This window comes from Chiloscyllium plagiosum, chromosome 1, assembly GCF_004010195.1.
Source record: "Chiloscyllium plagiosum isolate BGI_BamShark_2017 chromosome 1, ASM401019v2, whole genome shotgun sequence".
Lineage (NCBI taxonomy): Eukaryota > Metazoa > Chordata > Chondrichthyes > Orectolobiformes > Hemiscylliidae > Chiloscyllium > Chiloscyllium plagiosum.
Window position 1 is genome coordinate 90,028,311 of NC_057710.1, and position 23,486 is coordinate 90,051,796.

The 23,486-nt window shown below is 39.6% G+C and overlaps 1 long non-coding RNA gene across 1 annotated transcript; it reads left to right on the forward strand.

Moving 5' to 3' along the window:
* The first annotated feature begins 652 nt into the window (after positions 1 to 652).
* LOC122550581 lies at positions 653 to 22,513 on the forward strand. The gene is made up of 4 exons (XR_006311887.1): positions 653 to 927; positions 17,723 to 17,847; positions 21,050 to 21,112; positions 22,445 to 22,513. It is a non-coding gene; the product is annotated as an uncharacterized LOC122550581 (long non-coding RNA).
* Positions 22,514 to 23,486: the final 973 nt, after the last annotated feature.

Below are 23,486 nucleotides of genomic sequence, written 5' to 3' on the forward strand. Positions count from 1 at the left end.
TTTAACTTTTAACTTGTTAATTACAGTGAATAAATCAGAATACTTAAAACAGCCCCAGCATCCTGATTTGGTTTGAAAGGTACCTTTGCCATTATTAGCAAAGACTTTTAAAATGCTGCTGTGCTGTCCAATATGAATCCAAAAACAGCATTACCAGAACTAAGTACAATATTTTGTTGTTAAAAATCCAAAGAACTGCAGATGGTGGAAATCTGAAACAAAAACAGAAATTGATGGAAAAGCCCCAGAGACCCAGAAACGTTAATTATGTTTCTCTTTCTACAGATACTGCCAGACCTGCTGAGTTTTTCCAGCAATTTCTGTTTTTGTATGAATAATTGTTTATAAATAATCTTCCTAGACATATATTTACTGTCATTTTTCCTGCATTACAACTGTGACCAGATTGCAGTTAAATCTTTCAATGTTATTGGAAAAAGTTTCAAATGCAGCTGCATTTGATGTTGGTTCGTCCACCTATATTTTTATTTTCATTGGGACTGACATTATCTCATTTCATCCACATACTGGGAAATTAAAATCAAAATTGATGTTGTGGTTGATTAAGCTAATATAGGAATAGGAGATTAAGTCATAATGCACAGTATTACAGTTAGTAGGCTGGCTCTGATAATCCCTGAGATGGTTCCAATTCTTTCAAGGTGGACAATGAAGGAGATGTCGGAGTTATGGGTCTGCAGATTTGCTAATCTTTCATTGTAACTGTAGATATTTGCTTAACTTTTCTGTTATCTTTCACATAATGTGTGAATTTTCAATCTCAACTTGGCTGAGGATTCTTGCTGCCATTGAATGAAGGAGGAGGCTTCCCCATCGATTAATAACCTAGTGTTTTACGTGGATCCAAATTAAATGTAGATCATTTGTGGGAGTTCAGGACTTGTTCAAGTGGTCCATTCCACTGTGGTAAGTTTCTTTTAATTCTGTATCAAATGGGTGTATTGTGGATATTGTTTTCTTTGTGGTTTTTTTCAATATCGATTCATTGAATTTGATGGTTTGGACATATTCTGCACAATGGCTCACTTATTCAGCATTGTGAAACTTAATTGATCAATGCCCGAACTCATTTCCATTTCATGTTGGGGAGACGTATGATTAACTTGTAATTGTTTTCCTCAGTCATTGATTTTCAATGTTAAATTACTGATTAATTATTCTATGTAATCCTCAAGAGTCTCTCAGAGCAATGTATTGGGTTAAGTGACATCCAAACATGTGCCACTAAGAGAATGAAAGTAGTATAGTACTTATATTAATTATATACTGTGTATAATTAAATCATGCAGTTCTCTTTTCTTTCAATAGAAAGCAATTTTATGTCATTAAAACTGAACTGAAAATGAAATGGAGGATATTCTAATACACATTTTTCAAAGATAAATTTTATGTTTAATGTAATTACTCTTTAAGCACCTCATGACTTCACTTATTTATTATCAGATAGATCTGGATTTTTTTTTAATGGATGGAACAGGAAGTGCAAATTTGTTTCACAGAGGATGCTAAACCAATTTAATGTATCTGGAAGCTTAGATGTTAGGTAAATATGGAGCATACTTCTTGCACAAGGGTATGCTATTGCCATCTTCACACTTGGTTCCATTCTTTGATAACTTCGGGCCAGTTTTTATTTTTTTGCACTGATAATATTAGAGCCTGCTGCTTTATGCTCCAGCATTAATTAGTTAATAAACACAATATTGAAAAAACAATTCTCCTATTAATTCTAGAATAAGGACAACTATATTTATGTTGCTATATGTGCACCCTGCATTGGAAATTATCCAGATTTCCCCCGCAAAACAATGAGGAACATAATTTTCTCAAAGGGGAGGAAAAGTCTTAAGTGGAGAGTGGAGAAATTACATTTTCAGTTTAATTATTTAGGTGCAAATAAAGCCCAAAATGGCAACAAAAAAAGTGCACCTGGTCAAAAGGGAGTAAAAGTCCTTTTGTGTCTATTATTTTAAGTTGCTTTCACACATTTCCTAGTGGATGTAAAACACTGAGGAGTTTTTGGCAATTTTTAAATTACAACTTTGTTTGTAAATAAGTGACATTGACTTGGATAGGAAATGTAAGGTGGTGGAGCATTCTGGACAGACTAGACAAGTTAGGTGTTTTGGAGCAGAATAGAATTTATTCTGGATCTATTCTTCACTACACCTGACTAGAATATTTGTTGTTAACAATGAATGCTAAATAGGGAAAACAATTCAATTTCTTAAAACTGACATTTTTCACTTTGAAGATCATAAATGCCACACAAAAAAAATAAAAAGGCAAATAAATTGGACTGATAATGATGCCGGGATGATAATTAAAATACTATTGTGTTAATATATTATTCTAGGTTTGAATTTTTATGAGTATCTGGCAATACCTGGCATTTAAGCATCGAATATGAAAGCAATTCAAAATCAGCAACTAAGAAAATTTGAATTAGTTAGGCTAACTTAACCAGTTATGTCAATGCACGACCTTCTAAATGATTCATGTAATACAGTGCTCAGACTAACACTGGAAATCTGTAGTTTTATTATTTCATTATTTATGTTTATTCGATACCTTTCTAATAGAAGTGGAATTTAGCTATAAATCTGTTTTCCTTTCCATCTGGATACAACTGATTACAAGAAGTACCAGAAATTTAATAGGATTAATGAACTCTTATGTCTTTGTAGTGTTACTAAATGTTCAACAATATACCCACTATTGTTAATTAATTTCCAATGCTTCTAAACCTGGGCTAGAGAAGGAATGATGTGACTGGTAAACCGATCATTACTTTATGCAATGTATGATTTTAGCAGTTAACACAGACCAGTAAATCCAAGTTCTTATTGTCACATTGCATTAGTTGTAATGGATGGTAATAAGGGTCCACTTAGCAAAGTAGATCGCCATTGAAATGACCTGGTTCTCAGTGTGAAGATTAGGAGGATGATATCGAGTGTTGCGTGTATCTGTGTTGTTGCTTATCATGTAATTCTCACCTGTTTGAAGAGGTTATATGTACAAATTTACAAACTAAGAGCTAACAAATGTATGTTTCAAAAATCAATGATGCTTGGTTAAATGGTTAACTAAGGTTAAAACAGGAGAGCAGAAAGCTCATTGCTGCTGTTGCACAACCTAACTTGTGGGGCAGGAGGGGCACTCAGAGAGCGGTGGCAATGAAAAATTGTGTTCCAGTGAAATTTAAAAGAACTTAAAAGAGAGACAATCAATAAGAAATATAAAAAGAAAAGAAAAGTTCTGAAAACTTGAATTAGGATTAGAAAACTTAATTCATCTGTAGCATTTTCTCAAAGAGGGTCAGGGTCAAAACATAGCAGGCAACAATGAAAAGGCGTAAAGAACTTTTATAAATGTGAGTTTATAATTTAGTACATTTTGTAAAGAAAGCAAATCTGTCTTTAAAATGGACAAAAGGAATCATAAAATGGGTCTCAAAAGCCACATGACTTCTCTTGTGGATTCATCTACAAGAGTTAATCATAAAGAGTCAATCATAATCACAGTCAATCATAAAGAGTCATTAAATAATTCAAGACCTCCAGAGCACCCACTCAACCCCCAAAGGCATGAAGACTTAAAGCTTCAGTGTTAAATAGGGGTCAGAAGGGATATTACAAGGAATTCCAACAAGATTGACTTTGCTTTGTGGAACAATGATTCATTTTAAAGTTAACATTTAGCTGTTTAATTTAGCAATTGTTGATTTGTAATAAAAGCCAGAGGAGAACACCATCAGAGTGAGACATCTAGAAACCACCATGAAGACTGAAAGGATGGAGAACTTCATCAGATCTGGCAGCATCAGTGGAGTGAGAAAGAGTTAATGATTTGAGTCCAAAATGGGATTTGAAGAAGAATCTTGGACTCAAAACATTAACTCTGTTTATTTCTTCACAGATTTTGCCAAATGTGCTTCATTTTTGTTTTTTCTATTTCCAATAAGACTTCCTCATCATCATCCCTAATTTCCCCTGAGAAGTTAGTTGTGAGCCATCTTTTTGAATGACTACAGATTCTACAGTGCAGGGGCAGCCCAGTGCTTTAGGGAAGGCTGTTCCAGGTGAATGTTGTGTAATCATCAGTGAATATCCCACTGGGGATGACGACACTCTGAGAAACTCCTGTAGAATTGTCCTGAGATTGAAATAATTAAAATCAACAGCTTCAAAAGAAGAAACTAGACAAACTGAAATTTGTTAACGGTTTCTTAAAGAGATACATGCTTCTGGACAATCTATAATCATTCTTACTTTTAAAAACTGTATTTTCCAGCAGTCTGATTTATTTTCAGGGTTTTTAAAAATAAATTGTGATGCTTTTACATTTTACTGACAATATCATCAATTATGGACCCACTTCCTTTCACTATTAATCTGATACAAGGTTAATTAATGATATGTACTGAAATAGTCCACAATTGCGCAAATAAAATGCTCTTTGTGTTCTGAGTATTGATTGAGGAAATAATGAGATAGTTTTTCCAATTATCAAACTTGGGTAAGTGCCTATCTTATTAACAGACACTTTTTCAATTGCTATTCAACACATGATTCTGGAGACATAGAAACAAAAAGAACATTTAAAAATCTATAATTGAGTTTTAGGATAAATTATTCCTGTTTGTCACAGGAGCAGATTTTTTCAAAAAAATTCTCCAGTGAGGACGTAGGGCAGAACCTTCCCATTCCCTGAATGACATGGGCATTGGTAAGTCAATTTAGAAAACAAGGAAGGCAAAAATGGCAACTCCAGCTTTCTATTCGCTCCTCCTGGCTTCGATCTATAATCCCTGACATCACAAGGCATGCTGCATAGGCAATGACTGACCATAACCGTGTCCACAGACATCTCCCCCTCACTTATACGTTGTGTTGCCCCTCCATTTATGATTGTTATTCCCTTTGTATCCCAGCAAGCTGCCTCCCAACCTGACATACACTTTGAATGCTCCAGCAAATAACAGTTCTGTCATAATGCCCCAGAACATCCTCATTTGGTGGTGTCACAGTGCCTCACTCATCTGGAGGACATTCCATCAAAGACCAAAGTCTGTGGTCCTCCTGCACCTTCTCTGTATTGTGAGGGCACCATTGCCTGAAAACTCTAAACTTTGAGGCTGCCACACATCCACCAGTCCTGGAATGCTGGTTCTGGACTTCCAGATGCAGGTGCTCCTCACCTACTCCTGTGGACATCCATGGTTCAACAAACAGAGGTGACAACAGCTTCCATTGGTGGTGATTTCAACAATGTGTGAGGAACATCTGAAATAAAGCAGCTCCTCATAATGTGATCAGTGAGCAGTTGCACAAATAACTTATGACCATTATCTTTCACATACTGGAACATGGAGGTCTCCAAAGTGGAGGGAAATGGCATACCTCTTCATGGACCATTTACAGGTGGACATTTTTCAGCTGTATGCCACACAAACCATGTGGCATATATATAGGAGGAGTTTGCAAGTGTGGTAGGAACAATGACATGACCCAAGCATTGCATGTAAGAAAATAACAGTCAAAGGATCTCAGATTACTCACAAGTAGAATCCACTCCCTCAGCCAAATCAATTACACTAATTGCACCCACTCAAAGTTTGGTAGCAGATATGCTTCATTTCCATTGCGCATTTGTGATTCAAGTTAGAATAGTAGCACTTGATAGAGTAAGTAACAGGTTCAACCATTGATAAAAGTGACCCCAAAAACTGGTGACAGTCTTTGAACCACACCCCCCACCCCAAAATGCCCCCATAATCTCTTGCAGTGGTTCCCAAACTTTTCAATTACAAGGCACACTTCAATAAGTCAAACAATTCCATGGCACACTCACATTTTTCAGCTGAATTGATTGCTCATAAATGTCACTTCAATTTGCATTTCTTATGAATACAATCTTACCAGAGAGGTTTGCAAAATAGTTACCTACAGCAAGCTATAGACAGGCCAAATGAACAGAAGGGATTAGTTTCATTTGGGGTCATGTTCAGCACAACATCGTGGGCCAAATGGACCACTCCTCTGCTGTACTGTTCTATGTTCTATATAGAGTAAATTACAATTTTCCTGGTTAGTGACTGACCATGGCTAACCCCTGTACTGGAGTAGAATGAGCCTCTTGAATAGTGTCATTTGACTGACTATAGTCCCTCTTTACACCATAAAGGACTGGTCCCCTTTGACTTTCACACATGGCCATTAGCTTGAAGCACATGAAATTTGTTTGCTGCACAATGCTGACACATGCTACAAGTATGACATTAACATAACGCAATGTTGCACAGTGACATTTCCACCCCCTTGACTGTTCAGTGATTCCCATCTTGACAAGTGCTAGCTTTCCCCTAAAAGGCAACATAATACATCATGATGGGCAGCCAGTAGAGGACTAAAGACCCTATACATTGAGAAAGCAATATTTGTGAAAGAGATACATGCATAAAAAGAGACCTGGCAATAGGATGCAAGTTGTAGGTAACCTGAGCTTCAAAGTAAAGTTTGGAATGGCTGAAGTGGTCGATGAGTTGATCCAAGAGAAGAGGTGAGGAGACAATGGGTTTGCTGATGCTGACTTGTGTGCCTGGTGATTCAAAGAGGATGCTGGCCATTGAGCAAGCAGTGATGATGTTTTCTGAAGGCCAGGACAAGTATTCAACATGCTGCAGCTGCCTGGTACCTACTCTGATTTACTTTTGGAATTTCTCATGAAAGGAGTGGAAAATTAGTGTGTAACTAAGGCAAGTTGGAACTTTTTGAAGATATTAAGGCACAGAAATTAGATAATGGCTACTCAACAATGATGCCATTTCAAGGTTTGAGAGAAAATTGCAAATATTTTTCTCAACATCAGGATTCAGATTTTATCATTCTTTGTGTGTTGATCCACCTTTCTCACATTGTTCATGCCCCATCTGACAAGAAAGAATTCTGGCCAATGTCTTCTAATATTTTCTAGTACTGAACTTTCTTATTAATTACACCAATATAAACTGGGAAGTATACAGGCATGCATTAAAAGACTCAATGTTAAGAACTTGTCAGGTACCAAAATTCTTGATTATCACTCCCTGTTACGTTGTGGGCTTTAATGAGTGTGAATTCCGTAGAACATAGAACAGTACAGCACAGTACAGGCCCTTTGGCCTTTGATGTTGCGCTGACCTTTTATCCTACTCTAAAATCAAACTAACCTACATACCTGTCAATTTACTATCATCCATGTGTCTATCCATGACTCGCTTAAATGTTCCTAATGTATCTGACTCTGCTACCACCACTGGCAATGAATTCCATGCACCCACCACTCTCTGTGTAAAGAACCAATCTCTGACATCTCCCCCAAACCTTCCTCGAATCACCATAAAATGATGCTCTCTTGTGATAACCATTTCTGCCCAGGGAAAAAGTCTCTGACTATTCACTCTGTCTATGCCTCTCACCATGTTGTACACTTCTATCAAGTCACTTTTCACCCTTCTTCACTCCAAAGGAAAAAACCCTAGCTCCCTCAACCTTTCTTCATAAGACATGCCTTCCAGACCAGGCAGCATCCTGGTAAATCTCCTCTGCACTCTCTCTGAAGCTTCCACATCCTTCCTATAATGAGGCGACCAGAACTGAACACAATATTCCAAGTGTGGTCTAACCAAGGCTCTATAGAGCTGCAGCATAACCTCATGACTCTTAAACTCAATCCCCCTTCTAGTGAAAGCCAACACACCATACGCCTTCTTAACCCTATTAACTTGTGTGGCAACTTTGAGGGATATATGGACATAGACCCCAAAATCCTTCTGTTCCTCCACACTGCCAAGAATCCTGTCTTTAACCCTGTAAACTGCATTCAAATTTGACCTTCTAAATGAATCACTTCACACTTTTCCAGGTTGACTCCATCTGCCACTTATGAGCCCAGTTCTGCATCCTGTCAATGTCCCACTGCAACCTACAACAGTTCTCCATGCTATTGACAACTCCACAAACCTTTGTGCCATCAGCAAAGTTACAAACCCAACCTTCCACTTCCTCATCCAAGTCATTCATAAATATCACAGAGAGCAGAGATCCAAGAACTGGTCACCAAGCTCCAGGCTGAATACTGACAATCTACTACCACCCTCTGTCTTCTATGGGCCAGTCAATTCTGGATCGAGACAGCCAAATTTCCCTTTATCTCATGCCTCTTTATTTTCTAAATGAGCCTACTATGGGGAACCTTGCCAAATGCCTTGCTAAATCCATGTACTCCACATGAACTGCTCTACTTTCATCAATGTGTTTTGCCACATCCTCAAAAAATTCAATAAGGTTTATGAGGCATGACCATAGTTGGCCATGCTGACTATCTCTATTTAAACTATAGTTTTTCAAGTAATCATAAATCCTGTCTCAGAGAATCCTGTCCAATAATTTGCCCATCACAGATGTAAGACTGACTGGTCTTTAGTTCCCAGGATTATCGATATTCCCTTTCACGAACAGGGGAATAACATTTGCCACCCTCTAATCATCTGGCACTACTCCAGTGGACAGTGAGGGTGCAAAGATCATCGCCAAAGGTGCAGCAATCTCTTCTCTTGCTTACTGTAGAAACCAAGGGTATATCCCATCTGGCCCAGGTGACTAATCTATCCTTATGTTTTTCAAAGTTTTCAGCACATCCTACTTCTTAACATCAATCTGTTTGAGCATATCAGTCTGTTTCATGCTGTCCTCACAAACGACAAAGTCTCTCTCAGTAGTGAATACTGAAGCAAAGTGTTCATTAAGGACCTCCGACTCGAGGCACAAGTTCACTCCACTATCCCTTATCGGTCCTACTCTCACTCTGGCCATCCTCTTTCTCCTCACATAAGTGTAGAATGCCTTAAGGTTTTCCTTAATCCCTACCCACTAAAGCTATTTCATCCCTTCTTCTCGCTCTCCTAAGTCTATTCTTCAGTTCCTTCCTGGCTACCTTGTAACCCTCAGGAGCCCTGTCTGATCCTTGTCTCCTCAGTCTTAAGTAAGCTTCCTTCGTCCTCTTGACTCGAGGTTCTACATCCCTTGTCCTCCAAGGTTCCTTCACCCTAGCATCTCTTCCTTGCCTCAGTGGGACAAACCTATCCAGCATTCTCAGCAAGTGCTCCCTAAACAGCATTCACATTTCTGTTGTGCATTTTCCTGAGAACACCTTTTCCCAATTTAGGCACCCCAGAACTGCCTAATGGCATCATACTTCCCCCTCCCCTAATTAAATACTTTCCCATGCCATCTACTTCTATCCCTTTCCATGACTATAGTAAAGGTCAGGGAGCTGTAATTACTATTACCAAAACGCTCTCCCACCAAGAGATCTGACATCTGGCCTGGTTTGTTACCAAGCACCAAATCCAGTATGGCCTCCCTTCTAGTCAGCCTACCTATATATTGAGTCATGAATCCTTCCTGGACACACTTGACAAAAATTGCTCCATCCAAACTATTTGAAATAAGGAGATTCCAATCAATATTAGGGAAGTTAAAATCACCCTTGATAACAACCCTGTTACTTCTGCACAGCTGCCTCCCAATCTGCTCAGCTGTGTCTCAGTTGCTGTTGGGGACTCTGGAGAAAACTCCCAATAAAGTGACTGCTGCTCTCCTGTTTCTGACTTGCACCCATACTGACTCTGTAGACAAACCCTCCCCAATGACCTCCCTTTCTTCCCATTAATTGTCTCAATTGCTTTCATTTGGAGATGAGACTGAGGTGAAAGTGACTGCCTTTTAGCATCATGGCACCATTTCACTGAGTGCAGTATCAAGGAGCACTAGCAAAATTAAGTTCAATAGGAATTGGGGTTAACTCACTATTGGTGGAAGTCATATCTTGTACAAAGGAAGATGGTTTTGGTTGTTAGAGGTCAGTCATCGTAGGTCCAGGACATCTCTTCAGGGTAGTGTCCAAGGCCTAATCATCTTCAGCTACTTGATCATTATAAGATCAGAAGTGGTGATGATCACTAATGGTTTCACAATGTTCAACACTATTTACAACTTCTCAGATCTTAAAATAATCCAATAGACCTGGACAATTTTTCAAATTGGCTAAATGTCAATTACCAGGCAATTTTCATCTCTAGCAAGAGAAAAGATATAACTGTCACACCTTGATATTCAATGGCATTACGATCACTAAATCCCCCACTTCAACACCCTGGCCAATTACCACTGACAAGAAACTGAACTGGACTAGCTACATAAATTCTGTGGCTACAAGAGCATGTCAGAAGCTAGGAATCCTGAAGCAAGCAACACACCTCTGGTTTACCAAAGCCTGTCCACCGTATATAAAGCACAAGCCAGGAATTTCTTGGAATATTCCTCATTTGTCTGGTTGAGTGTTGCTCCAACATCACTTAAGAAGCTCGATACCATCCAAATCAAAGCAGCACACTTTATTGGTATGAATCCCTAAACTTTCATCTCTCCACCAATAATGCACAGTGACAGCAGAATGAACCACCATCAAGATGCACTGCAGAAATTTGTCAAGGCTCCTTAAACAGCATCTTATAAGCCTATCTTGAAGAAAAAGGCAGCAACTACATGGGAACATCACCACCTGCAAGTTTCCCTCTAAGCAACACACCACTCTGATTTAGAAATATATTGCTGTTCTTTTAGTGTCATTGAGTCAAAGTCATAGAACTGACTCCCGAACAGCATTATGTGTCTACCTACATCAAATCGACTGATAGCAAGACGGCAGCTCACCATCATCTTCTCAAGCACAACTAGGGATGAGCAATGAATGTTGGTCCAGCCAGTAGCACCCACTTCCCAAATGTGAATTTTAAAAAGTCCAGTTGAATCTCAGGGCCCTAGTTTAGTTTATTACGAATGTACTGTGCCGAATAATGAAGAAAATATTTTGATACCTGTCGACAAGATTGCATTTAGGTTTCTCATCAGACAAAGTAATGGCCATATCTTCCAAGCAGTGGCAATGATCATGGTCAGAGTGCCACTGCTCTCACAATTTCCCTTGACACTGATGTGAACTTATTTCATCGTCTTCTCAACCCAGCTTTCCCATGAATGGACAGTACAGTGTCTCTCAGTTGAGGGTCATTGGAAGAGAATAGAGCAAGGGAAGGCAGGATGCAGCACTTTTTTTTTGGCATGAGCTCCCATATGGTAAGTTTAAATGTCCAGTGTTTGAGTGTTAGTGAGTGAATGGGTGGGTGAGTAAATTAATGGGTAGATGGGTGGGTGGATCAGTGGATAGTCAAAATAGTTTAGGGGGTGTAGTCAGGCCAGGGGTTGGGCAGTTCTTGTTAGGGGAATAGTTGGATGCTAAGGGTAATCTAGTTGGCGAAGTGTTCGGGTCAGATCAAGCAGGATGCTTTGGTTGGGTTGGGTGGTGATCGTGTCAGGTTGGGGGTTTAGTTGGGTGATCAATGGGGGCTGGATCTGGACTCAGATTAATGGGGTACTGGCCTAATTGGTTCAGGACCTAATTAGGTAGTCAGTGGGGATAGTTGGTTGATGAGACGTTAAAGTGTGCATTGTCGGGTACTCAGGGTTATATTGGAGGATGGTGGAGGTAATGGAGAGTCAGTTGTGGAGGTGTCCAGGTGTTATAATAGGTTTTAATCTGCCTTACAATTTCTGTGTAACTATTCAGGAATGTATGGCAGAGCAGTCCAAAGTCGCCAACTCTAGCTCAGAGTCGGAGATATTCATGGAGTCTCCCAGTGAGGAGGTAAATTGGCCATCAGGAGTTGAAACATCAAGGGCACTCCCCATATATGTTCATACATCAGGGCTTCCACAGGTCCTGATGGCCATTTTCAATTGTATGTTTGGGGTTCAGCGACCTGGCCTTTTATATGTTGTTATATGTAGTGAAATTGATTAATGGACATCATTATATGATTAGAAAATATAACAGGCATAGCAATCTTGCACTAAAACCAAGAAGGTTGAGAGATTATTTTCTCTGAAATAGCAAAGAAAATGTCAGTGAATTATCCTAGATATGGTAATTTCATAATGCACAATTCCAACAAAATTCAACTTTGCAGTGCCAGTGGTGTCAGTGATACTGAAGCCTGGAATCTGAAAATGGCAGATGATCCATTGTCAGCACCCCCAGTACAACCCATTTTGCACACCATATTTGTGAGGGAGTTAGTGTGTATGTGTCAGGGGTATGCAGAGTGGAGCGATTGTGGTGACACTCAGTATCCAACAATGACTTGGTCCCCTGACTTGTCATTCTGTGCCTCATGGATCTCATTGACGTATATTTTAAACACTCCCAGCTGATCATGTATTCAAGTGAGTGGGCAACTTGATAGACTTGATAGAAGTATATGAAATAATGATAGGATGGATAGATGGAGCCTTTTTCCTAGGGTATAAATGACAAATACTAAAGGACATAGGTTTAATGTTAGAGGGGGAAAGTTTTTTTACACAGAGGTGCTTGGAATGCACTGCCAGGGGAGGTGGTAGAAACGGGCACAGTAGCAAACTTTCAGAGGATTTAGATAGACACATGAACAGGCAGGGAATAGAGGGATATGGACTGTGTGCAAGCAGATGGGATTAATTTAAAATGGCATCCCGATTGAAGCAGACATTGTGTTCTTGTGCTGTAGTGTTCTATGTTCTAAGTGTACAAGGAACCACAAACTACTGCTATTTAAGAAGATCAGTGCGGAACTTTAAGGCAAGGTTGCTTTTGACATTAACTGTTGGAAAGTTAGTGAAAGTGCTGTGAGTTAGAACAGCTGTTAGAGTCAGAGTGGAGCGTTGCTGGACTTTAATGAGAATATTGATAAGTGAATGGGCAAAGAGCTGGCAAATGGAATATAATGCAGAAAAATGAGAAGTTGTTCATTTTGGCATGCAGAATAGAAAAGGAGCATGTTATTTAAATAGTGAGAGATTGCAGAGCCCTGAAATGCAGGAAGATCTCGGTGTTCTCATGCGTGAATCACCAACATTTAGTATACAGAAACAGAAGGTAATTAGGAAAGCTAATAGAATGTTATCATTTATCACAAGGGGAACTGAATTGAAAAGAAGTGAGTTCATGCTTTAGTTATACAGGGAACTAGTGAGACACATCTGGAGTACTCTGTAAAGTATTGGTCACCTTATTTAAGGAAGGACGTAAAGCATTGTAGAAAATTTGGAGAAGGTTTATTAGGTTAATGCTTGGAATGAGCAGATGGTCTAATGAGGATAGGTTTGTATCTGCTGGAGCATAGGAGAAGAAGAGATGAATTGTTTGAAACATACAAAATCCTGAAGAACCTTGAAAAGGGTAGTTGTAGAGAGGACATTTGGTTTTGTGGGAGAATCTAAAATAAAGGGCAATGTTTAAAGATCAGGGGTCACCCCTTTGAAACGGGGGTGGGGGGGTGGGGGGGGGTGGAAATAATTTCTTTGAGTGGGTTGTGAGTCTTTGGAGCATTGTCCCTGAAAAGGAAGTGGAAGCAGAATCCTTGAATATTTTGAAGGCTGAGATAGGTTCTTGTTAGTCAAGAAGTTGAAATGTTATTGTGGGTAACTGGAAATGTGGATTTGAGAGTACAGTCACATCAGCTACAATCCACACACATTATTTAGCTGTGTACTGTAGTGAGGATCTCTGTGTTTGATTCTCTCTTAGCAGTGACAGTGGTTCAGTGATGTTCATTTTTCCAGCAATGGGAATTACCATGAGCTTGAATGTTCAGAGTTCCAAAGCCAGTCTAGTGGTTCTGGCACAGGGTTTGAATCTGGCAGAATAGACCACCTCTAATGGTTTGTGGTTCATAAAATTAAGTAATTCCAGCCCAATGCTGGACTAGCACGTGTAGAATCTGTCAGAGATCTACTTGCATTGGTATTAGTCGCAGGCACTCCTCATCCTTTGGACTGGCATCTACAATGACTTTTGTTGGCACATGTGGGTCATAGTATCCCAGGGTTTGAGGAACTATGAAGTTGTTTTTCAAAGATTTGAAAGCAGCCTTCTCTTCTTCTGCAAATATGAACTGTTCCTTCTTCATGGTTAATTTCCTCAATGGTAGCAACATTTGAGATGTACCTCAGTCAATAGTTCACAGGTCCCAGAGAACATTTCACTTGATTGGAATGTTGTGGTTCACGTGCCTTTTGTTTTTGCTTCTCGCTTGTCTGTGTCTCAATTGATTCAGTCGCTTGTGAGTTTATTTCCCATGAATGTTTGCTCTGTAACACCCAGCAAGGACTTTGCTGCATTAACAGTAAGTGCTGTTGACTGTACTCGAGCAAACAAAAATCTAAGCCTTCCATCATGTTCCTTTCTGTTGGCTGTATTTGGGATCCCTTATATCCTATTATAGATGTCATGTTGCTAGATCTCCAATGCCAAATTTATGCCAAATGTTAATCACCTGTATAAGTACAGTCCATAATGAGTGAAAATTGTCACTTTCCTCAAATCAGGATGTAGCTCTAGCTGCTTTAGCACTAATTTAGAGGACATTTTGTTTATTAACAACCTTTGAAAGACTTTGTCCGCTGTGGGAATTTAATGTCATTCTCTCACAACCATTTCACTAATTTGTTGCATATCAACACAGAGTTTGATGCTACCATAACAGCACTCACCTCAATGTTGGATCAAGACATCATACAGCCCATTGAAGAATCATCAGTTCCTTGAACCTTGCCTCAAGTTGCCCTCTCAGTCAAGAAGGCATTCTGGGTACTGGCTGAGCTATAGGCTTCATATTCTCATCAACGGTTAATCTCACTTGGTGGATGTGCAACTTTCAATCCCTAAAAACACTGCTCAAAACTGCTCTCTAAATTTTACATAGAATTTTACTGAATTCACTTTCAATCCAATGTATTGCACCCCCAAGGATTAGGCAGCTCCTTTGATCAGAAGAAACTTCCTTTAATGTGTTAAATTCTGGTTCTGATTCCCAGCTCTCACACCCATGGAAGAGTTTGAAGTGGGATATAAGGTGTGTGAGGATAATACCTTTTGACACATTTTCAAGATGTGCACTTGATCCTCTTTGTCTTCAGCTCCTCCCACAATGTTCTGCCAATAACAATGCGGTCAATTCAACACCAGCAGAAATCACTGGTACGTTCACATGGTTGTTTTCACTGAACAAAAATATGTCTTCATGATTGCTAGTTATTGTTAGGTTAAAAAATCACACAACACCAGGTTATAGTCCAACAGGTTTATTTGGAAGCATTAGCTTCCAAGGTGCTGTCTTAATGCCTCGAAAGCTAGTGCTTCCAAATACACCAGTTGGACTATAACCTGGTGTTGTGATTTTTTTCACTTTGTCCACCCGAATCCAACACTGGCACCTCCAAATCATGGCTAGTCATTAGCTCACTCTCTGCATCTTCTTCAACACACCTCACAGCTGTGGGACTTTCATCTCTCTTTCCTTTACACGGTTTCACTCTTTGTTCATCTTTACTTCTACACATCTTATCAAAATAATCTATGTCCCTACATTTTCTACTGAAAGGGCCATATTCATAATCATAGTATCCCAAGCTGCCACCATCTGAAACAGTCTTTTAGACTTTTTGATGTTTAAATTTACATGGATCTGGATTCTGTGGTGCCAATCAGTTAACCTGTTTTTGTCAGGCTGATGGTAGAGGTAGGACCAAACTTTATCCTGCAAAATTGTCCATCCAGTGTTTCTAAAGTGAGGCTGCTATTTTCAATATGTCATTCAATATTAATTTACCGCAAATAAAAGCAAAGTACTGTAGCTATTAAACTGCAGAAGATCCAAAGAAAAGTCTTATTAGACTCGAAACATGAGCCAAGTTTCTCTCTCCACAGATACTGCCAGACCTGCTGAGTTTGTCCAGCACTTTCTGTTCTTAGTTCAGTCACCTCCCCTTTCCAGCAGTTTATGATGTAATTTATCAGACTTGCCATCTTGGATTACCTGATGCATTGTTTGGTTATTCAGATCTATCACAATATAATTGCATCCATCTGACACGCCTATCTCAAACAGTTCTCAAATCTAGCTATTGCTTTTCTCTCTTTGAACCCCATCTCTCAGAAACCATGGGACAGAATTTTATAAGGGTGTGAACAATGCTGACAAGGGCAAGGCACATTGCAGAACTGAGTGACAAGTGCAGCGAAGCCCATTGGGAGCAACTCGCTCCATATTGTATGCTATTCATAAGTAGCATGGCGAGATTTTCCCTTGGCAGTGACAATATGCCAATTGACGGGGATTAGCAATTTTAAAATACCTTGCTAATGGCACAACTGGGTGCATTAATATTCAGCCTCCCATCTTACCGAACATAGCAAACAAGCTCGATGTTAAGAAATCTTGATATGCAACTTGACCAAGCACCTGGCAGGTTTAGCTTGCTGTTTGCTGTGACCAGCCTCCATGTTGGAAATGTTGTACCAATGTCTCACGGCACACTCCATGGGCACCAGCCATATGCGCTCCACATCACTGTGTCATCCACATTACCAGACTGTAAGAATCCTTAAGGAACACCCTCAATCCACCTCTTCACTTCAAAGTTGCACCTCAGGGTGCACTGGCAATTATCAGTGTAATGTGGAGCAAGGACACAGTGCACTCAGGGACATGCATTCAGCTCATGGACTGAACCAGGCTCCATCTCTGGACTCTTCACTTGCTGTCATAGTGTGAACTCATCTTAACCCTATCTGGAAGCTCCCAGCATCCCTGCCTTGCATTGCTTTGTCATGCTTTTTATATTTTGCTCCTGAGCTAGAGATACCAGCTTCCTATTACTGCTGTTTTGTCTTGCCATTTAGCACAGACACACAGCCAGAAAGCTTGTCATGGTTGTTAGCAGGCCCCAGTGAAGTCAAGCGGGATTGCTTTCCTTCGGGCTCTGACTCCGTAAGATAAAGACAGTCTTCAAAGTCAGTCCAGGGCCTGCTTGGGGTGCTCAATCAGGATAAGAGTGAGGTAGATATTAAAGAACCTATCTCAGCCTTCAAAATATTCAAGGTTATTCATTTGTCGGATATTATCAACCACTATCAATTTTCCATGCCAGCACTTCCAACTAAGAATCACTCGTTTATATTTTTCTGAAAATGTTGCATATGCATTGTGCAAAAATTCAATTCCCCTTTTACAGTGTAAGAAAATGGCAACTTTTTCTTTACACATATAATTAGCTGATGTAACAATAATGTTATATGCCACATTTGTGGGCGGCACGGTGGCACAGTGGTTAGCACTGTTGCCTCACAGCGCCAGAGACCCGGGTTCAATTCCTGCCTCAGGCGACTGACTGTGTGGAGTTTGCACGTTCTCCCCGTGTCTGCGTGGGTTTCCTCCGGGTGCTCCGGTTTCCTCCCACAGTCCAAAGCCAACATTTCCACCAATTTTACATCTCCACCACTCCTTTAACACTGTTAGCACTCCAATTGTCAATTGCTCTAAACACCCTCACTATCTGTTCACTCACTACCTCTCTCCCTCTGTCAGCAGCGTGAAAATCATCATTTCTAAATCCCTTTCAACTCTGAACAAGAGCCATACTTGAAATGTTAACTCCGTTTCTCTCTCCACAGCTGCTACCAGATCTATTGAATATTTGAAGCTTTTCTGTTTTTATTTCAAAATATCCAGGTGCACAGTATCTTGTTTTACTTTATTTGTCTTGTTCCTTTTCAGGGAATCAATTTGGTCATCAAGATGGCGACTGTGATTAATACACACCAGAGCTATCTTCGCATTCCCCGAGTCTCTGTTCATCCTGCAGATGATGAGGTGGAACAGATGGAGAATGGACAAAGCAGGTATAGCAGAATGATACAAGTCATCTTATATCAGAAACCTTGTCACTTAAGAAAAGTTTCATAATGAAACTCAACAACACTACACAATATAAGTATCTACACAAGTTTAAAAAAAAGTTCTTGCTATTTTGAATTGTATGGTTCTGAAGAAAAGTGGGCACTGATATTGTCCATTACATGACTTTTGAGCTTGTCTTCAGGTATTATCCATAAGTAACAGAAGCCTGCTCTCAACAGAGTAGACTCATGCTCTCCTTTTCACACCCAACATTTCCACCAATTTTACATCTCCACCACTCCTTTAACACTGTTAGCACTCCAATTGTCAATTGCTCTAAACACCCTCGTTATCTGTTCATATAATTTTAACTCTGTATCTGTCTGTCTATCATTGAAAGATGAAAAATTAAGAAAAAACTCTCTCATGAAAAAATGCATTTGGGTGAACTAATGGACCTATAGGCTAGTTCCAGCATTGCAGGGCTCTGTAAAATTTATCCTTTTCATCCCAGGACAAAACCTTGCCTGTAATTTTCTCTGAAGTTAATCATAAAATAGCTTTCACCAAAACTGAGATATGTAGTGAATATTATATACACAGTTTGACAAATAGTCATGGAGATAACCCTATTTCACCTAAAATTTTATTTTAAATGTTGATCTGTTTGTTTACTTGAAAACCAAATGACGTGCCATGAAACAGGTCTGTGGCGCAAATCAAAACACTAATTGTAGTCTCTAATGGTGTGATGGTACATGCTTGCAAAATGATAGTTTCACTTAATAGTGTCCTTTTCACATTCCACTCTCATCCCTGTGATGTCAGAATGCCTGGCGAATGCTCACAGATTGCCTATGGTCGATCTTGGCTATTGGATGGTCAACCTATCGAAAAATTATAAAATAAGTCTTGTCATTCATTCTGTTAGGATCTGTACAAAGGCATTATTTTCATGGCAGCGAGGAAGAGCACCCTCCCTCCCAATGACCAGGTGCTGTGTCTTACCACGGCTGACATGGGTAAACCCTATGCAGAGTCAACCCATGTAAGGCTGCTGGACCAGATAACATCCCTGGCAGAATGTTCAGAGGATGCTCTGACATACTAGTGGATGTTCTCACAGACATCTTCAACATCTCCCCGAGTTGCGCCATAGTTTCAACGTGCTTCAAGGCTACCACCATCGTCCCCGTGCTGAAGAAATCTTCAGCATCCTGCCTCAACGACTACTGCCCTGTTGCGCTAACACCTATCATCATGAAGTGTTTCGAGAGGCTCATGGTGAGGCATATTAAGACATTGCTGTCCCCCTCACTGGACACCCTGCAGTTTGTGTATCGTCCCAACTGCTCAACAGATGATGACATCTCTACCATTCTCCACCTGGCCCTCACCCACCTGGAGAAGGATACCCACATCAATTTCTGTTCATACACTTCAGTTCTGCATTCAACACTATCATTCCTCAGCACCTGATTGGAAAGGTGAGTCTGCTGGACCTGAATCCCTCCCTTTGTAATTGGATCCTGGACTTCCTGACTGGGAGATCTTAGTCAGTCTGGATTGGAAACAGCATCTCCAACACCATCACACTAAGCACAGGGGCCCCCCAGGGCTGTGTGCTCAGTCCACGCTGTCCACCCTGCTGACACACGACATATCATTAAGTTCACTGATAACGCGACTATAGTGTGTCTCATTAGCAGGAACGATAAGTCAGCAGAGAGAAGGAGGAGCAGCGGCTAATGGACTGGTGCAGAGCCAACAACCTGTCTTTGAACATAGACAAGACGAAAGAGATGGTTGTTGACTTCAGGAGGGCACGGAGCAACCACATTCTGCAAGATATCAACAGTTCCCCCGTGGAGATTGTGAAGAGCATCAAATTTCTTGACGTATATCTGGCGGAGAATCTCACCTGGATCTTCAACATCAACTCCTTGGCAAGAAAGCCCAGCAGCGTCTCTACTTTCTGCGCAGGCTGAGGAAGGCCAACCTCCCCCCCCCCCCCCCCCCCCATTCTATAGAGGGTTCATTGAGAATACCCTGAGCTGCTGCATCATTGCCTGGTTCGGGAATTGCACTGTCTCGGATCGTAAAACTCTCCAACGGATAGTAAGGACAGCTGAGGGGACCATCAGGGTCTCTCTTCCCTCCATTACAGACATTTGCATCACACGCTGCATCCAAAAGGCTAACAGCATTATGGATGACCCCACACAATCCATATTCAAACTCACCTTCCTCCCTCTGGAGCATTCAGTCTCTCACAGCCAGACTGTGCAACACTTGTTTCCCCCAAGTCACCAGGCTCCTTAACACTGTATGATCGCACTGTATTCCATCTGCAATTCTTTGCATGACTTTTCAAATTGCTGCTGAAACAATTTTATGAATTATTATTCATTATTATACTGTAATTTTCACACTACTGTGCCTATTGTCTTGTCTTCTCAGGAATTACTGTGCTATCTTGTGAGTTTTGCACTTATCTTATGCACTTTATGCTGTCCTGTACTCCGTGTAATTTGCATTGTCCATGTAGCACATTGTTCCTGGAGAAACGCTGTTTCGTTTATACTGTAGCAGTTGTATATGGTAAAAATGACAAATAAAGCTACTCGGGACTCTTGACTCTTGATTCTTTTTAGGATACTCTTCCCTGTTGGTTTTTTTCCTGACTCTGAAAGTCCAAAGGTTTGGAAAAGGTGTTATATAATTATTTTGATGTACTGTGCAGCCATCCAACACACACTCATGTAAATGATTTAATGCAATTAGATTTAACTGTTTGACCTGGATACAATATTTGATACACAATGTAAGTGAGGAGTCAGATTTTCAGCTCCTTGGAGATTTAGTTTGTTTATGGAAACTATGAGCCTAACAATGCGCATATACAAGGGTTGGGATAAGGTTTGAAACTTATCAGGCAGTTGTTTTAACTACTAGGTGCAGGATTTTGCAGTTAAATTCATATTGACCTGATGCGTATATCTGGCTATTGTACCTTGGCTAAAGAACTTTATTTATATCCCTTACACATTCATCCCTGTATTTCATTATTTTGGGCTGTCCAATATTCATTCATACTGATTATAGGTTGTTTTAGATCAACCTTCTCAAAAGATGATTCTCAATTAGCCACTTCTAAAATTTGTTTTAAATTAAATTTATTTCTAACCAATTTGCTATCATTAGGACCCAGACCCTTGTTGATGACAGGGAGATGTCCAACATTAACAACAGCAACAACAATGATGAGTAAGTATAGTGTTAGATTTCTGATACAAAGTATTTTTTATTGTTCATTTTGTACAGTTTATGCAAGTAAATCAATGTTAAACATAGATCTTTCATCTCTAAATTGAAAGTTTGAATTAAAACTTTACATAACCCTTACACTGATATTTCAGTTCACTTACATAGCAACAGGAGTAGGCCATTCAGCCCCTGGAACCTGTTCCACCATTCAATGAGATCATGGCTGATGTGTGCCCCAAGTAAAAACAATGACTGCAGATGCTGGAAACCAGATTCTGGATTAGTGGTTCTGGAAGAGCACAGCAGTTCAGGCAGTGTCGATTTCGCTGCTCCTTGGATGCTGCCTGAACTGCTGTGCTCTTCCAGCACCACTAATCCAGAAAATGATGTGTGCCCCAACTCTATACACTTCCCTATGGCCCATATCCCTTAATACCATTGCTTAACAAAAATGAATCTATCTCAGATTTAAAATTAACAACTGATGCAGTACCCACTGCCATTTGTAGAAGAGAGTTCCAAACCTTGACCACCCTTTGTGTGTAGAAGTGCTTCCTTACATCTCTCCTGAATGGTTTGTCCCTAATTTCTAGACTATGCCTCTTAGATCTAGAATCCTCAAACAGTGCAAATAGTTTACCTTTATCTACCCTGTCTTTTCCTGGTAATATCTTAAAAACTTTGATCAGATCACCCCTTAACTTTCTAGCAACTTAACAAATGCTGCATTAACTGTGGTCTTTTGATAAGACATTAACTCAACCACCCCTCTCAGATGAACATGAAGTGTTATATGGCCTTAATAAAAACCGAAAGAAGTGCAGACTTACCATTTTAGGTTATGAGAAACGATCACTCAACCCGAAACATTACCTCTGATTTCTCTCCACAGATGCTGCCAGACTTGCTAGGTTTTTCCAGCAATTTCTGGTTTTGCATATTATCTGGCCTTGTTTAAGGAAGGGCAGAAAAGCTTTTCCCGTTGACTGGGTTAATATTTATTCCCCAATACCTGCAAGAAATGATTTAGTATTTCTTTCATTACTCATTTTGGGAGCTTTCTGTGCTCAAATTGACTTTACAATGGTGACTACAACGCAAAAATATTTAATTAATTATAAAATATGTAGGAATATCCTGAATTGATGAAACTGTATTAGTGTAAGTCTTTCTGATAAATATCAGACAATATGAAAATTAAAACAATAACTGAGAAATATTGCAGTTTAATGTGATATTTCTTTGTGAACTCTGACACAAATACAACTGTAGATGTAATTTTAAATGAAATTCAGACTGGCTGAATAATTAAAAAACAACTTTCTTCATTAGAGAGAAAGAAACAAAGAAGGAATCCAAAAAGAGCAAAAAAGAGAAAAAGGGGTAAGGAGAAAAGACTTATTTTTGATACATATCTATCTAAGCAAAATAATTATTTAATTCTTTCTTGTACAAGTGCTTAATCTCAATCCATTTGACAGTAAATCTGGTGGCAAAAAAGAAAAGAAAAAGGATAAGGAAAAGAAAAAAGATAAAGATAATAATAAGGAAAAGGATGAAGAAAAAGATAAAGATGAGAAGAAGGATGAGAAGAAAGATGATGAGACCGATAACAAGCAAGATATCAAGAAAATGTAAGTATGCCAAGCTTTTAGTTTATTGAAGTTCATCAGTAATATTTTGAATTTTATTTGGCAGTATTAGTCTGGGTGACTCCAGAAATCTTTATGAATGGTATCGAAGTGTGGAAACTGTGCTCTCATTTTCAATGGATGCCACTTTTGCACACAGAAGAAATGTGAATCACATGGCCCGAAAATACTGCTGAGTTCAAATAGACCCCACTTTTGTCTTTCCAAGAGTCTTAACCTGCTGTGTTAGGTTTATGGAGTAGAGGTAATTGCTCTTGATGGGAAAATAAGATCTATATAAATGATGTGAATTGAAGTTATTTTAATGTCTATGGTAAAACAAAGAATTGCAGATACTGGAATTCTGATATAAAAATAGAAATTGGTGGAGAAACCTAACAGATCTGACAGTAGATGTGGAGAGAAAGCAGAGTTAATGTTTTGATTCCTGTGAACGTTTTCCAGGATTAATAAGTATGCCGCCTTTCCCGAGCTGCTATTCGTTCTGAAGGAAGGTTATCGAACTTGAAATATTAGCTCTATTTTCTCCACACAAATGCTGCCAGGCATGCAGAGTTTCTCCAGCAATTTATGATTTTAAAAAATTTTAATCCCCAGCTCTTTAAACATTAAAGAAAAGGAGACATTATTAGTTGGAGTTAACAAAAATTAGCTGCAGGTGTGTAGTGATTGACAGCTCGACTGGTATAGCTTCTGGAAAAGCTGCACCATCTGCTTCTGCA